At 37.8% G+C, this 16,757-nt stretch overlaps 1 pseudogene; it reads right to left on the bottom strand.

The window, feature by feature from the left end:
• Nucleotides 1–6,855: 6,855 nt before the first annotated feature.
• On the bottom strand, nucleotides 6,856–7,211 carry LOC110541479 (microtubule-associated proteins 1A/1B light chain 3B-like; annotated as a pseudogene).
• Between the last annotated feature and the right edge of the window lie 9,546 nt (nucleotides 7,212–16,757).

Raw genomic sequence — 16,757 nt, 5'->3', positions numbered from 1 at the left:
TTAAAACTTTTTGTATATGAACAATAAACTAGTAAAGAATGATGTTTTACAATTCATTTCATTTTTTGTTTTTGAGACAAAATTTCATGATTTTACACTATCTGTATTATAAACTGTACCCACAAATTTATGTGTATCAAGAAAACAATACAGAATAGAATATAAAATTCAAGTTATATTAAGTATTACTTTACCAGGATTATACATTCCTACCACAATCTCCAGGCCTTATATCTTTTTATTCTCTCTTTTCTATGTATCATCTAATTAACTATACATACTTAAAATTTTCCCAGTTAAAGGCAGGTTTCTGTTTGTCACATTGTTCAAGTATCTTGTTCTTTCCATATCACAGTACCCTCATTTTAAAGTAAAGACTATGAGATAGGTAATTTATAATGGTCCTGATTCTTGTTTCTCTAATTTTGCAATTTCCTCTTTCATTTTTCTTATGAATACACATGAACATATATATATGCACACATTTGTATTCAAATATTAGGCTTTAAAACTTCTTTCTCAGAATAAGAATTATTTTACTATTTCAGGTCAATATATTAAAATGCACAATATTATATTATTCTAACATAAAAACTTCCTTCAAACCAACAACATCCTGGTTATCATGCTTAGTAATTTGTATCCCTGTGAACAAAATGAAATATTATTTTTATACTTTGTATAATTTAGAGAAGAAAATATCTTAAATTAGATTTAGACCTAGAGCTGCCTAATACACTAAGCAAGATTAAATCATTTTTCTTTGTCTCTCTGTTCCAAGAAATTAATGCTTCTTTCAGAAATTGAACATGTTTGGTGCTACCACAGCCCCGTCTTACTGTATTCACAAATAAATCTAGTTGCTGTTTAAAAGCCTGCATCTGTTTATGTTAGTTAATGTTAAAAAATGATCGAGTGGTCTAACATTGACATGGCAAGCATAACAGAACTCCTGTAATAAATGGAAATCTTTCATGCTTAGCAAATCACTGAACACCCAGCACATGTAACAAAATAAGTATCATGAGCTCCTGTTAGGTCTGTTTTCTAAACTCTGGGTTGTATCATTCTTGATGGTAAATGAATGACCTTATATAATTTCAAAAATGTTTTCATGGCCATCTGGTTATTGGCTATTACTTTGTACATAGTTTACTGTTTTTTGAAAACAATAATTAAAAATTAAAACGATAGTTAAAGTAATCCAAACAATTTTGGATTATTTCATTATCTGCTTGGCCTGCTACCTGGTGGAACCTCACCAGCCTCACTTAGCAAGCTCTACAAAGTCAGGGAATCCAGCTTTCCACAAGTAAAATCACCATTTCCACTAGTGAAGACCACTCAGAGCAGTGTTTCTAGCCCAGAATACAACTGAACAGCTAAAGCTGTTGACAGACCTCTCCAGGCAGGGTCAACAGGCTTCTCTGATTTAGTCTTTATACTTGCCCATGCTTTGCTTTCATGCTGCTCCTAGAAACCATACTCCAAGCTTAAGAAAAGAGCTTTTGTTTCCTTTATCCTATCAATGGATCCTTTTTAGGAAGAGAAATAATAACATAGACGTTTTGCACTCAGAATTCTAAAATCTGTCTATATTTGGTTAGGTTTATTAATATCTCATGGACAAAATGATCCTTTCATATGTATATATGTACATATGTGTGTATATACACACATATATGTGCATATGTATATACATATGTAAAATAATTATTTCATATAAATTTGCATAAATATATAAGCTCTATAGGGAGACAATTGGTTTTACTCACACATTTATTTCATGAACTTATTATATACATGGTCTTATGTATTAAAATAACTATAAAAGTATATAATATTTACATTTGTTACATATATATGTATGTATTCAACTTCATACTATTAACTGTTATTCAGTGCTGTTGCTTAAATACAAATTACTTCTCCAAGGGCCTACATTTTGTTTCACTATTTTATATCATTCATCCTCTCCTCAAATTATTCAAAGACTTTTCATCATTTTCATCTTATTTAATTTTCACTCTCATTTCTATTTTTTCTTCTTTTGTCCCTTTTCTGGAGTTGTGTGTCTTTGAATCTACTGAGACCTAAAAATATTTGTCTTTTAGAAAATTTGTAAAATATTTTGAGGAAAAATTGATAAGTTTAGTAAAAATTTTATGTAAATTGAAAACAAAACCAAACAGCAACAAAAAAAATAAAATAATTTGAAATGGACAATGAAAAAATTAGCATTTTGCCAATTTTGAGATTTAATTAGATGAATGACTATAAATTATAATAACAAGTGTTAAATAACCCTATGAGATCTAAGCTGTAGAGTTAGATTTTTACACACCATGTAAGGCTAATTTATGGCAGGAAAGTTTATTGGTAAGATCCCACAGCAGATCAGAGAGAGTGAAGATACCCCAATGAATCTACTTGCTAATCCTCTAAGCTTGCCAATATAGTCTTTCACAGGTAAAATAATAATAATAATAATGAAAGGAATTTGTAAATGTGTTTCAGATTCTTGATTTAAGCAATTATTCAGTTCTCAGGGCTCAATAAAAACACCAAGAGGCTGGTGATAGGCAGGCAAGAAAACAAGAGTAAGAATTTTATGCTACAGTTGGATAATAATGAAAAAGGGCCACAGAAATGGAAATGTATGCACAGAAACAAGACCTTTCTTTCTTTTTTGTCCATATACCCAGAAAACCACACAAATCCTCTCTTACAGCCCCCCCCCAACACACAGCCAATCCCTTTTCTCAGCTGCCAACACCTCAGGAACTCTTTGGGAACCTACAGGCCACACCATCTAGAAAAACAGGTAAGTCATCTTTAACCTCCTCCCTTTCTACCAGACAATCTATTACGAACTTTCCTCTTCTCTGTGCTCACTCTCAGGGGACTAACCAGATCCTGGTGAATGGAGCTTGGTCTGTTTTTTGAATATCAGTCTCAGAAAAGACCCCTGTGTCCAGATATATTGGTTCTGTTGCTCTCCTTGTGGAGCTCCTGTCCCCTCCAGGTCTTATTAACTCCCCCTTTTTGCAAGTGATTCCCTGCACAAGTATTATTAAGCAAATCACAGGTACACACATGCCTTAGAACCATACAGGGCAACAGAAAATAACAAATGTGGCATCTTCCACCCAAAATACAAGACCAATTATCAGCACCTAGAATTGCAGTCATCAAAAACACAGATGCCAAGATGCCAGAGAAAACCACAATCAATGACATCCAGGGTGGTATATATCAGCTAGAGCCCAGAAGCCCTCCTAAATCAGGCCATGAGAACCACAACACAACTCAAGTACAATATTCATTCTTCAAAACAGCTGTTACAAATATAGCCAAGGACCTTAAAGGGAGTATGAATACATCCATTAAAGAAATTCATGATTATACAAACAATGGAATGATACAGAGAGAACTGTTAAAAATATGCAAATAGAATGGAATAAAAAAGAAAACACAACCTGAGGGAAGCCAGAAATGAAAAACCTTAAGAACTCAAACAGGAACCTCCAAAAGCAAGCTTTACAAGCAGAAGAGAATAGATAGAAGAGAGAATCTCAGGTTTTGAAGGAAGAAACTGAAAGCTTAATCAAAGAAAATGTTAAGTCCAAAGGAAAAAAAATAAACAAGCAAAACATTCTGAAATATTGGGGCTCCATACAAATATGAAATATAAGAATAATAGGGGCTACTTATGCAGCGACCACTACTGTAATGTGGGGAAAGATTTTGCTGGAGTAACTACATGTTCTTCTTTTTAAGTAGTCTTTATAGATTCTTTATACTGTATGAAAAGTTAACTCATATGAATCAAAGCCTTAGTTGTTAAAGTTAAAATGATAAAAAGTATGTCCATCAGGAGCTCTACAAGTAGAGCAATAGCACCAAAAAATCTGGGCACAGGGGTCTTTTCTGAGACTGATATTCCAACCAAGGACCATTGATGGAGATAACCTAGAACCCCTGCACAGATGAAGCCCATGGCAGTTCAGTGTCCAAGTGGGTTCCCTAGTAATGGGAATAGGGACTGTCTCTGACATGAACTGATTGGCCTGCTCCTTGATCCCCTCCCCCTGAGGGGGGAGCAGCCTAACCAGGACACATAGGAAGACAATGCAGCCACTCCTGGATGAGACCTGATAGACTAGGATCAGATGGAAGGGAAGAAGGACCTCCCCTATCAGTGGAATTGGGGAGGGGAATGGGTGGAGAAGGGGGAGGGAGAGTGGGATTGGGAGAGGAGGAGGGAGGGAGCTACAGGGGGGATACAACGTGAATAACCTGTGATTAATAAAAATAAAATACAAAAAAGTATGAAAAAAAGAATAATAGGGGCAAAGGAAAAAAAAGAAAAGAAACTAATACCAAAGGCAGAAACATTTTTTTCAGCTTTCATCTCTATATTTATTTATGCAATTGACTTTGGCATATTTCTTTTTTTTTACTCATCTATTTGTTTAGTACAATTTATTCACATTTTATCCCTACTGTAGCTCCCACCCTCTTCTCCTTCCAGTCCCACCCACTCTTTCTCTTCTACACCTATGCCCCTTCCCTAGTCCAATGATAGTGCAGGTCTCCCTCCCCTTCTATCTGACCATACCTATCATGTCTCAACTGGGTTGCCTGCATCATCTTCCTCTGTGGCCTGGCAAGGCTGCACCTTCCAGGGGTTAGGTGATCAAAGAGCATGCCACTGAGTTCATGTCAGAGACAGACCCTGCTGCTCTTACTAGGAAAGCCAAAGATCATCCCGTGTGAGGTAAGATACATACACCCACTTATAAGTGGATATTAGCCAATATTATAGGATAAACATGCTAAGATATATGGTCCTAAAGACGCTAACTAACAAGAGAAGAACCTTAATGAAGAACCTGAAACCTCACACAGAAGAGAAAACAGTACAGACATCAGCAGTAGAAGAAGACAAGGAACAGGAAAAGAGCCTTCCACAGAGACCTCTGAAAGACTCTACCCATCAGGATATCAAAGGAGACACTGAGACTCATAGACAAACTTTGGGCAGAGTGTAGGAAACCTTACAGAAGAAAAGGGAGATAAGAAAGACCTGGAGGGGAAAAGAACTCCACAAGGAGACAGATAGAGCAAAGAAAGCTAGGGCGTCCTGCAGAGACTGATACTCTAAGGACCATGCATGGAGACTACCTAGACCCCTTGTTCATAGGTAGTCTGTAGTCTGCTAAGAAAAAAAATATTTTTAACAAAATCATAGAAGAAAATTTTTCTAACCTAATGAAGGATGGGACTATCAAGGTATAAGAGGCACTGAGAGAACACCAAATCATAAACGAATTCCCCATGACTCATAATTGCAAAACCACCAAACATACAGTATAAAGAATATTAAAAGCTACAAGGGTAAGAGGTAAAGTAACATATAAAGCAGTCCTGTTAAAATAACACCTGATTTTTCAGTGGAGACTCCAAAAACCAGAAGGGTCCAGGGACAAAGAAGAACAATTAGTAAATGGGACTTCAAGAAACTTAGAGTTTCTCTGTGGAAAAATATACCATAATTTGGACAGAACAGATAACTACAGAATAGAAAAGTATTCTCACTGAATACATGCCTGATAAGAGGCTAATATCCAAAATAAATTGTTAAAAACTCAAAAACTTGAATAGCAAGGAAAAAGCAACACAAGTGAAAAATGGGGTGCAGATCTAAACAGACAGTTTTCGAAAGAGGAAACACACACGGCTGAGAAGTATTTAAAGAAACATTCAACATTCTAATCACCAGGGAAATGCAAATAAATCAAAGGTGCTTTGAAATTTCATCTTCTAGTCGGAATGATCAAGAATAGTAAAAGAAATGACAGCTGCTGCTCCCAACGTTGCTTGTTTTAAAGAACAGTCATCCGTTGCTGGTGGGAAACCAAGCCTGTGCATCCACTCTGGAAACCAGTGAGATGGTTCCTCAGCACGCTGGGAACTGATCTACTTCAGGGTGTAGGTATACCAGTTTGGGGATGTACACAAAGGATGTTTCATTATAGGGATACTTACTCAACCATGTTCACTGCTGCTCTATTCATTATTGATAGAAATTGGAAACAGAAAAGAGGCCTAAAACACATGAACGGATAAAGGAAATGTGGTATGCTTACACATGTAATACCTTTCACTCATTGAATAAAAATGAAATCATGAAGTTTGTATGTAAATGGAGCTAAAATAGCATGCTGCATGAAGGGACCCAGAGTGAGGATGACAGATATGGTATGGCCATTAGCTGTTAAGTGCTTGATAAGCAAGCTACAATCCATAGATTCAGAGTGGTTATGTATAGAGTAATCAACTTGTCAGGGTGGATCTCTATGTGAAGGAGAAACGATATTCAGAAGTGTCTAAGGGCAAGTCAAGGGGACAGAATTAAAAGGATCAAATGTGAAGAGAGAGGGAACGGGTACTTTGGAGGGAATAACTGAAGGGACGGCTAAAATTTTCCTCACAAGGTTTGACAAATTTTGTTTTGTTTCTTTTTTGCTTTGTTTTGTTTTTTTTTTTTTTTGGTTTTGTTTTTTTTTCTAAATTTATTTTCTTTCTTTTTAAATTTATTATCATTATTTTAGGATGCAAAGTATTTTATTTTTAGACTTCTAAAGTTTGAACACAAGATAGCTTAGTTTAGATGAGTTTCCAAGCTGAATGCGCTTGCATGGAGCTCGGTTTCTGGCTGACAAACAGTTCCTAACACCCTAGGTGGACGCCTACGTTCTGATCTGTGAGAGGTGAGCTGACCAGCTTCTGCTGGTGACGTCGCTTTTTTCCTTGGTAAGGGCTTAACAAACATTAGGCCATGTTCTAGTCTCACACAGTCAGGGCTGTCCCGAATGTCTCCTGGGAGGCATACACCAGGGACAGGAAGCCGTCTTCATCTTTCTCACTTCAGAGATGGGTGTGGAAACGCTCACCATGCTGTGCCCATTCCCCAGGAGGAAGAAGGCTTGATTGGCATTGAGCTGTAAGCGTCTAATTATCTTGATGAGCTCGCTCACGTTCACGTGATCAGGTACTAGGAACTTGGTTTTGTCCAGCTGCTTCTCACCCTTGTATCGTTCTATTATCACCGGAATCTTGGTGGGGTGCTGCTCGAGGATCAGCCTGACATCTTCCACTCTTTGTTCGAAACGCTGGTGCTGCTTGAAGGTCTTCTGGGATGGCATGGCGCGGGGGGTCCCAGTACGAGGATCTAGCTCCTGTGATGGCCGCTTCCCTTGTCTTTATTTTATTTTTTATTTTTACAATTTATTCACTTTGTATCCCTGCTGTAGCCCCCATCCCTAGTCCCCTCCGAATCCAGTCCTCCCTCCCTCTTCTCCTGCATTGCTCCTCCCCCAGTCCACTGAAAGGGGAGGTCCTCCTCCCCTTCCCTCTGACCCTAGCCTATCAGGACTCATCAGGACTGGCTGCATCATCTTCCTCTGTGGCCTGGCAAGGCTTCCCCGCCCCCTCCTCAGGAGGAGGTGAGCAAAGAACCAGCCACTGAGTTCATGTCAGAGAAAGTCGCTGTTACTCTTACCAGGGAACCAACGTGGAGAATGAGTTGCCATGGATTACATCTGCACAGGGGTTCTAGGTTATCTCCAAGCATAGTTCTTGGTTGGAGTATCAGTCTCAGAAAAGACCCTTGGGCCTAGATTTTTTTGGTTCTTTTGCTCTCCTTGTGGATCTTTTGTCCCGTCCAGGTCTTTCATCTCCTCTTTGTTTCATAAGATTCTGTGCACTCTGCCCAAAGTTTGGCTGTAAGTCTCAGAATCTGCTTCAATACCTGGTTAGGTAGACTCTTTCGCCTCTGTGGTAGGCTCCTGTCCTGTTGCCAGTTTTCTCCCTCTTCTGATGTCTATCCTGTTTGCATTTATGAATGAGGCTTAATCATCTGACCCAGGGTCCTCCTTCTTGGTTACTTTCTTTAGTTGTACAGATTTTAGTATGTTTATGCTGTATTTTATGTCTAATATCCACTTATAATTGAGTATATACCATGTGTATCTTCCTATTTCTGGGACATCTCAGTTACTATGATCTTTCTAGTTCCCACCATTTGCCTGTAAATTTTATGATTTCCTTGTTTTTAATTTCTGAGTAGTGTTCCACTGTTTAAGTGTACCAAAATTTCTGTATCTATTTATCAGTTGAGGGACATCTGGGTTGTTTACAGATTCTGGCTATTATGAATAAAGATGCTACGAACATGGTTGAGCAAATGTCCTTATTGTATCTTTCAATATATGCCTAGGAGTGTCATCATATAAACAAACTGAAGGAGAAAAACCACATGATCATCTCCTTAGATGCCAAAAGAGCATTTGACAATATCCAACACCCATTCATGCTTAAAATCCTGAAGAGATCAGGGATACAAGCACATACCTAAACAAAATAAAGGCAATATTTTAGCAAGCCTAGAGCCAACATCAAACTAAACAGAGAGAAACTTAAATCAGTCCTATTGAAATAAAGAACAAGGCAAGCCTGTCTAGTCTCTGCAAATCTCTTCAACATAGTACTTGAAGTCCTAGCTAGAGCAATAAGACAACTTAGAGAGATCAAGGAGATGCAAATCAGAAAGGAAGCAGTGAAAATATAACTATTCGCGGATGATATAAGAGTATATATGAGTGACCTCAATAATTCAACCAGAGAACTACTTCAGCTGATAAAAACCTTCAACTAACTGGTTGGATACAAAATTAACTGAAAATACATTAGCTCTCTTGTATTCGAAAGACAAAAGGTCTGAGAAAGAAATTAGGGAAACAACACCCTTCATAACAACCACTAATAACATAAAGCAGTTTGGTGTGACTCTAACCAAGCAAGTGAAAGACCTGTTTGAGAAAAACTTCAAGTCTCTGAAGAAAAAAATTGAAGAAGATATCAGAAGATAGAAAACTCTCCCATGATCATAGATCAGTAGGATTAACATAGTGAAAATGGCCATCCACCCAAAAGCAATCTACAGATTCAACGCAATTACCATCAAAATACTAACACAATTAATTACAGAACTTATTTAGTTTCTTATCTTTCAAGTCCTTTTGGTTTTATGTTTTAGAAAATTCCTGTCCAAATGAACATGTGTGTCTCTGTGTCTACATGTGTATCGCTTGCTTTTTCTTTGGCTCTTTTTCTTCTGTTTGTTTGATTGGTTTTTGTCCTCTTCCTGTTGTTTGCTTTTATTTTTTAAATCTTATTTAATTTTATTATTATTTTTTAGATTCCTTTTTGTTTTCTAATGAGATACAGAGAGAGTATGGATTCTGATCGAAGGGGAGGTGGAAGGAATCTATCAAGGAAGCTGGGGGATAGAAAGTTGGGGGATGGAATATTGTCTGAAAAAAAATCAATTTTCAATAAAAGAAAAAGAAAGAAACATGTAACATGGCTTTTGATGTTAGCATTTTGGCTTCTAATGTTAAATGACAATATATTTGCAGTATGTGGAGTAAATGCATTAGTGGCTTAGTTTATCACTTTAATAGCAAATCAAGTTGATACAGACAGTAACTGTTAGACAGCCCTGTTATAGCTGACAAACACATAGATAAACAGAGAATCCTGCTGATCATTATATTCGGTGCTTTCTGTAAACTCAAGGTGACGTGCACGGGAGCCATATTTCTCTCCTCTTGGATGACAAGGAGACTATCTGTCCAAGAGTAATCTGTTTTTTTTTTTTTCTCATACAATGGAGAAGTGAGACGATCACTAATCACCACTAGTGAGTGTGCTGTTTTCCGCAGAAACCTTAGAAACACAGTGCAGCATTTTCTAGCTTAAATGAGGATTCCTTCTCTGAGCCAGTTGTGTTTTCACCATTACGGAGGGGAATAGGAATCCAGGTAAAAAAGAGGATTTCCTGATAAGTTACTCTGTACCATGGGAAACCACCATGAATTGAATCTACATGTCCAGATCAAGTTAAAACATAAACTATGTGATTTGTTTTTAGCTAATTTAAAACATGCTTTTGTTGGGTATTTTCTACAGCAATACTATTGCCTAATTTTCACTTATGAATATATTCAATTCAGCTTTTAAAGTTTAAAAAGTAAACCAAAAGATAAATTCCATGTATGCGTTTTTAAAAAAAAATATATTTAGACTTATAGCAAAGAATTAGAGAAATAATTGAATAAGAATGACTTAAAGGAATCATTAAAGAGAGATACTATTGGTAACATTTTCTTAGCTCAAAACTTTATCTCCAAGCCTTCCCCTCTGTAATCCATTCTATTTCCTCTTTTCAACTTATCCTCTAGTCATTGATTTATATTTCTAAATATTTTTCCTTAAAAATGGTTGCTTATAAACAGAAGTCTATTGGCACATATCTATAGACTACTTTTAATCATCAGTGCTGCTTAAATTATCTGAAATTTTATCATGAAATATTCCTACATATGTGATGATAAAAACAGGACTATGAAGAAACAGAATAACCGAAGATGACCAGATATCACAACGTAGAAGCTGAGCCATTAAGTTTTAAGGCAAGAAACCCAATTAAAAAAAAAAAAGGCACTCTGCATTTTATTTATTTATTTCTAAGTTACATTTTGTTAACTCTGTATTCCAGCTGTATCCCGCTCCCTCATTCCCTTCCAATCCCACCTTCCCTCCCTCATCTCCACCCTGCCCCTTTCCAAGTCTACTGATAGGGGAGGACCTCCTCCCCATTCATCTGACCCTGTTTTATCAGGGATCTTCAGGACTGCATTTTAAATGAAACAATAGTGCGTCTAGGAAACAAAACATATGGATGCTATTTTATATCTCAAGACAGAATTTCAACTAAACTGCCCTTTAAAGGCCTGCATTTCACTTAAAAATTAGGCGAGAGGTTGAAAAGAAAAGCTAAGAAATTGCTTATTAAAGGTGCTTTCAGATGTTCGACACTACCACAGGTGTTGGGATTTTTCTGTCTTTGGTTAAAAACAACTCTTAGACCCACAGAAGTTGCTTCTTGCCCCTAGGTAATTTTATTTTATTTTTAATAATTGGAAAACACTTTTCTCGGATGTGAAGTAAAGATTTCTTTCATAAAAGCATATTTTGCCTGAAGAGTATTTTTAACTGGGGTGAAAACAACAGTTGTGAGCCCATTAGTCCTCTTCTCACAAATTATTCATTTACAAAGTTATTAGCTTAATAAAAAGGAATTGATAGAAGGCCTAAAGCAATTCTTCTCTAAAGCTGGGGGATTTGCATCATTAAAAATCAATTGCAGAGTCAAAACTTGCTTCTTATGTGTGAAGAAGAGGAAAAAAGAGTACAGTTATAAAAACCTTGCTTGGAGTTTTCCTTATCTTTTACTGAAGATTAACATCTTCATGAATGACATTTTAAAATATTTCTTCTCCATGGTGTTTCTTTTTCTTTCTGATACAAAACATAATGTTACTTATGAATTCCATTATCACATATTTTCAAAACGAAATCCATTCATGAACCATAGCCAGGTTAGAAAGTTCACTTTCTGGTAATTTCCTTATAACTTAAGTCTTGTCATTTCTGTGACTCAGCTATAAACTTTGCGTCCGGGAGTTTAATAAATTATAAGTAATGTTCAGTGATGTGTAAGTCGTAGTTGGAAAATAAATATAAGGTACTTTGTTCATTTTATTCTTGAAGAAAACCATTGACTGCAAATGAAAACCAGGCATCTTGTAAACGATGTTAATACCACCCAGAACACCTTGTGCAAGCATTTACTTTCCCGCTATCTTAAAATTATATACATAGAAACATTGTATTTAATAGTATAGAGTCTACAAGGAAAGTCCTAACAGTGAGTAGTTCGTATGTGGATCTACTTGGAGCCTTGTGTCAGAGGATAAAAATAAAATGTCAAGGGTTGTCATTGAAGATTGTCATAGGAAATGTCATAAGATTACAGTGTCTGCAATTGTTGGAGAAATTAATGATAGGCATGAAAGATTACATGTGAAGTTGTGCTTCTCTTGAGAACAAGTTTTGCAACAACTTGCTTATATAAACCTATAAAATATGATAAACATAACAAAATCCATACATCTAAAAAAGATAATCAAGAAAGCAGACAAGGGGTAAGATGATCAATCCTCATTTAGAAAGACAAATGGGATGTACATTGAACTTATGACAGGAGCCTACCGCAGAAAGCATCTGAAAGACTCTACTAGCAGTGTTTCAAAGCAGATTCTAAGACTCATAACCAAACCTTTGGCAGAGTGCAGGGAATTATATGAAAGAAGGGGAGTTAGTATGATGTGGAAAGGATAGGAGCTCCACAAGGACCAAATATATATGGACACAGGGGTCTTTTCTGAGACTGACACTCCACCAAGGACCATGTATGGATATAACCTAGAACCTCTGCTCGGATGTAGCCCGTGGTATCTCAGTAACCAATTGGTTTCTCATAGTAAGGGGCACAGGGACTATTTCTGACAGGAACTCAAGGGAGGAGCAGTCCTGTTAGGCCACAGAGGAGGACTTTGTAGCCAGTCCTGAAGATACCTGATAAAACAGAGTCAGATGAAAGGGGAGGAGGTCCTCCCCTATCAGTGGACTTGGAAAGGGGCAGGGAGGAACTGAGGGAGGAAGGGTGGGATTGGGAGGAAATGAGGGAGCTGGATACAGCTGGGATAGAGAGTTAACAAAATGTAACTAATAAGAAAAAATAAAAGAAGGAAAGAAACTGGAGTCTCCTCTATACCTGAGAGCACCTTTTCTCTGTGTTGCCATTATTCCTGTCTTTAGACTGGAATATTACAAAATTTCCTCTTATCAACTAGTTTCTGTATTTGAGAGGAGATACTACAGGAAACACTTCTTTAGATTCAGAAATGATAGATTTGTGGTACATATAAAGTTTAAAATTTTCATTAATCGAAGGTAATTTGTTAATCTCAATACTAACAACAAAGCTAATACCAATGATAAATGTTATAAATGTTTTCCCCTTTTTTCTTTTTATTAATTTTTATTTTTTATATTAATCGCAGGTTATTTACCTTGTATCCCGTCATAGCCCCCTCCCTTTTCCACCAATTCCACCCTCCATCCCTCATCTCCTCCCTGCCCCTTTCCAAGTCCACTGATAGGGGAGGTCCTCCTTCCCTTTCATCTGACCCTAACTTATCAGGTATCTTTAGGACTGGTTGCCATGTCCTCCTCTGTGGCCTAGCAAGACTGTTCCTCTCTCAGGGGTGGAGGATGGGTAAAAGAGCCAGTCATTGAGTTCATGTCAGAAATAGTTCCTGATCCCTTTACTAGGGAAACCCACTTGGTTACTGAGCTACCATGTGTTATACCCAAGCAGAGGTTAACTAGATACAGTAAATCGATTAGTAGAAAAAGTGGGGAAGAGCAGTGAACTCATTGGCACAGGAGACAACTTCCTGAACAGAACACCAGCAACACAGGCTCTAAGAGCAACAATCGATAAATGGGACCTCATGAAACTGAAGAGCTTCTGTAAAGCAAAAGACATTGTCATCAAAACAAAACAACAACCTATAGACTGGGAAAGGATCTTCACCAACCCTATATCTGACAGAGGGCTGATATCCAGAATATTTTAAGAACTAAAGAAATTAAAAAGCAATAAATCAAGCAATCCAATTAAAAGCAGAGAATTCTCTGTAGAGGAATATAGAATGGCAGAGAAACACCTCAAGAATTGTTCAACGTCCTTAGCTATCAGAGAGATATAAATCAAAACAACCCTGAGATTTCACCTTACACCCATCAGAATGGCAAAGGTTAAAAACTCAAGTGACAACACATGGTGGAGAGGATGTGGAGAATTGGGAACCCTCCTCCACTGTTGGTGGGAATGTAAACTGGTACAACCGCTTTGGAAATCAATCTGGCACTTTCTCAGACAATTAGGAACAGTGCTTCCTCAAGATCCAGCTATACCACCCCTGGGCATATATTCAAAAGATGCTCAAGTACACAACAAGGACATTTGCTCAACCATGTTTGTAGCAGATTTATTAGTATAAATATGTTTTAATTGAAGTAAATTACACCACTTTTCCTGCTCTCTTTCTCCCTTTTTCTTTTTTTCTTGTTGTCCTTCCATACTCTCCCAGATACCCTCCTTCATTACTTTTCCATGACCCCCTTACTCTCAAGTAAATTTTCTCTTTTGCATTGTTGTTATGAAATTCCCACCACACGCAAACATTCACACTGCCTCTGTCTTTTTAAACACTTGTGTGTACGGTTTCAAAGCTGCGCCCTCTATTTTGAACCACAAATAAAGAGTGCAGTCCATGGGGTGGCGAGTTCTTCTCCTAGCAGTCAGGGTATGCAGCTAACTTCCAAAACAATATAGACTATTGGTGTAGTCCTTTGTGCCTATCATAGGTTGAGGATGGACCTATATTGCTGAAAATACCTGCTGCATACTTAGGACTCAGATTGTTCACACTGGATCTGGTCTTAAAGACTCTTTTGTGGGGGCCAGTTTCTGTTATACCAGAAAATACTATACAAGCTTCCAATATGGAGAAATGTTTAAAGAGCCCTACTCAGCTGTAACATGTATGATCCATGAAAATTACCAGTATGGAAAGTTTGTAATTGTTTTTCTCAACATACATTCTTTTTTGTGTTGACCAAGGTCAACTGTAATTTTGTACACTATTGAGCAGGTCAAATGTAATCTTATGGGAATCCTGTTTTACAAGCAAGGCACTTTAAAACACATTGAGCCAGGAAATGGCTCAGTCTATTTTCCCATTATAACATGGGAAAATAACATAACAGCTTCCCATAACAACTTTGGTTTTACTCCTATGTCCTTTGATAGCCAGTGCTATTATGTTACACTGAGGTTGTCTGTGAGATTTAACATTTTTAATGTAAATAGGCCTTGTTTATAAACTATTTCCTGCAAACTGCCACTTCTCACATTGACAGAGACATTGATAGATTCATGGTTCCAATCTTCCTTATCCAAATATTCCTATAGAAGATTCTTCTTCAGCAGAATTCCTCTATTCTGGCTCTTTATTATTTCCACCTCTTCAATTACAATGTTATCTGAGCTAGCGTCCATTGGTGGATATACATATATCGATAGGGGAGATTTTCAACAATCTGTTGATCTCTGTGGTGTATCCATTGAAGTTTTCTATGATGGTCTTCTTTTGTGGTAAAGAAAGATTTCTTTCATGAGGAATGGTAGCTAGTGGAGGTTGGTCAGATGTTAATTACTGGTCATGTTTGTAAAACTGCCTAAGTCATTATACCTGATTAGATAACTAAACAGCTTATACCGGGGCAGGGCAAAATGAGGTAGGTGTATCTAAGGTTCTGGGTTTTGGGGAATTTCAGGAGGAATCACCTAAAGAAACAGAAGGACCAGAAGAGAGGAAGAAGGAGGATGCAAAGATGGGTTAGTCTGGAGAAGAAACCATGTGGAGCCTGGAGAAAGAACCCCAATAATGGCAGGAAAATGTCCAGATGAAAAATAAAGGCAAGTATTTACAAGATTATGCATGGAAGGTAGGATGGTTAAGGAGGATGGCATTGAGAGGGGCTGGCAGATGGATAGTGAGGTGATTTAGAATATCTGCCTGGACAGATATTCCTATATAAGGTAATATAAGGCAATTATAAAATTTAACAAGTGTCTATGTCTTTTTATTTGTGATAGCAAGTTAGATAATAGTGCTGTGATGATCTTAGGACTACTAGTAAACATTATATAGCCAAACATACAACAGTTACACTTCCCTGTAGGGTTGTTTAATTGTTTCCCTCTCTCTTTTTTCCTTTATATTTTTATTCACTTTACATCCTTGTTGTAGTCCCATCCCTCCTCCCCTCCCATTTCCACCTTCCCTCCCTGTTCTCCCCTTGCCTCTTCCTCAGAAAAGGAAAGCTCCTTTTTCCATCCACCCCAGGTCATCAAATTGCTTCAGGACTGAACATTCCTCTTCCCTAGTGGTCTGACAAGGCAGTCCCACCAGGAGAAAGTGATCAAAAAGCTAGTAAGTGGGTTCCTGAGTGATGCAGAACCCACATGAAACCTACACTGCCCCTTTCTACATCTTTGTAAGGATCCTAGGACCAGATAGTGCATGGTCTTTGGTTAATGCTTCAGTGTCACCAATCCCCTCTGTGTGCTTGTTAGTTGGCTCCATTGGTCAACTTGTGGGGCTCCTGTCACTTCCAGGTCCTTTTCTCTTTCCTCCACTTTTCCACAAGTCTCCCTACTCATTGTCCAATGTGTGGCTGTGAGTCTCAGCATCTGTTTTGAGGCTCTTCTGTGTAGAGCCTCTCAGAGGACAACTTGGTCAGGCTCCTGTCTGCAAGCTTAGCAGAGTATTTTTCATAATGTCAGGTGTAGACACTCTCTGACAGGGTGGGTCTCTGGGTGGGCCAGACATTAGTTGGGCATTCCCTCAGTCTCTGTTCTATCTGCTCTATCTTTATCCCTGCACATCTCATAGGCAGAATAAATTTTGGATCAACATTTTTGTGGGTGGGTTGGTGTACCCCTCCCTCTGCTAGGAGACTTGTCTAGTTAGAGGGTATCCTCTTCACACTCTTTGGCCTCTGCTACTAGGAGTCTTTGCCTTATTTCCCCTCATATCCTCCCATGAGTCTATCCTGACTCAGCTCTCCAGCTTGTCAGAGAGATAACCCAACCCTCAGTTTCTCTTTTCTCTACAAGCCTCTGTCCTCTTGCCCTCGCTCTCCTCAGG

This window comes from Meriones unguiculatus, chromosome 12 (assembly GCF_030254825.1).
Source record: "Meriones unguiculatus strain TT.TT164.6M chromosome 12, Bangor_MerUng_6.1, whole genome shotgun sequence".
Classification (NCBI taxonomy): domain Eukaryota; kingdom Metazoa; phylum Chordata; class Mammalia; order Rodentia; family Muridae; genus Meriones; species Meriones unguiculatus.
Note: the sequence above shows the minus strand (reverse complement) of the source record. Positions and strands in the feature narration are given on the sequence as shown.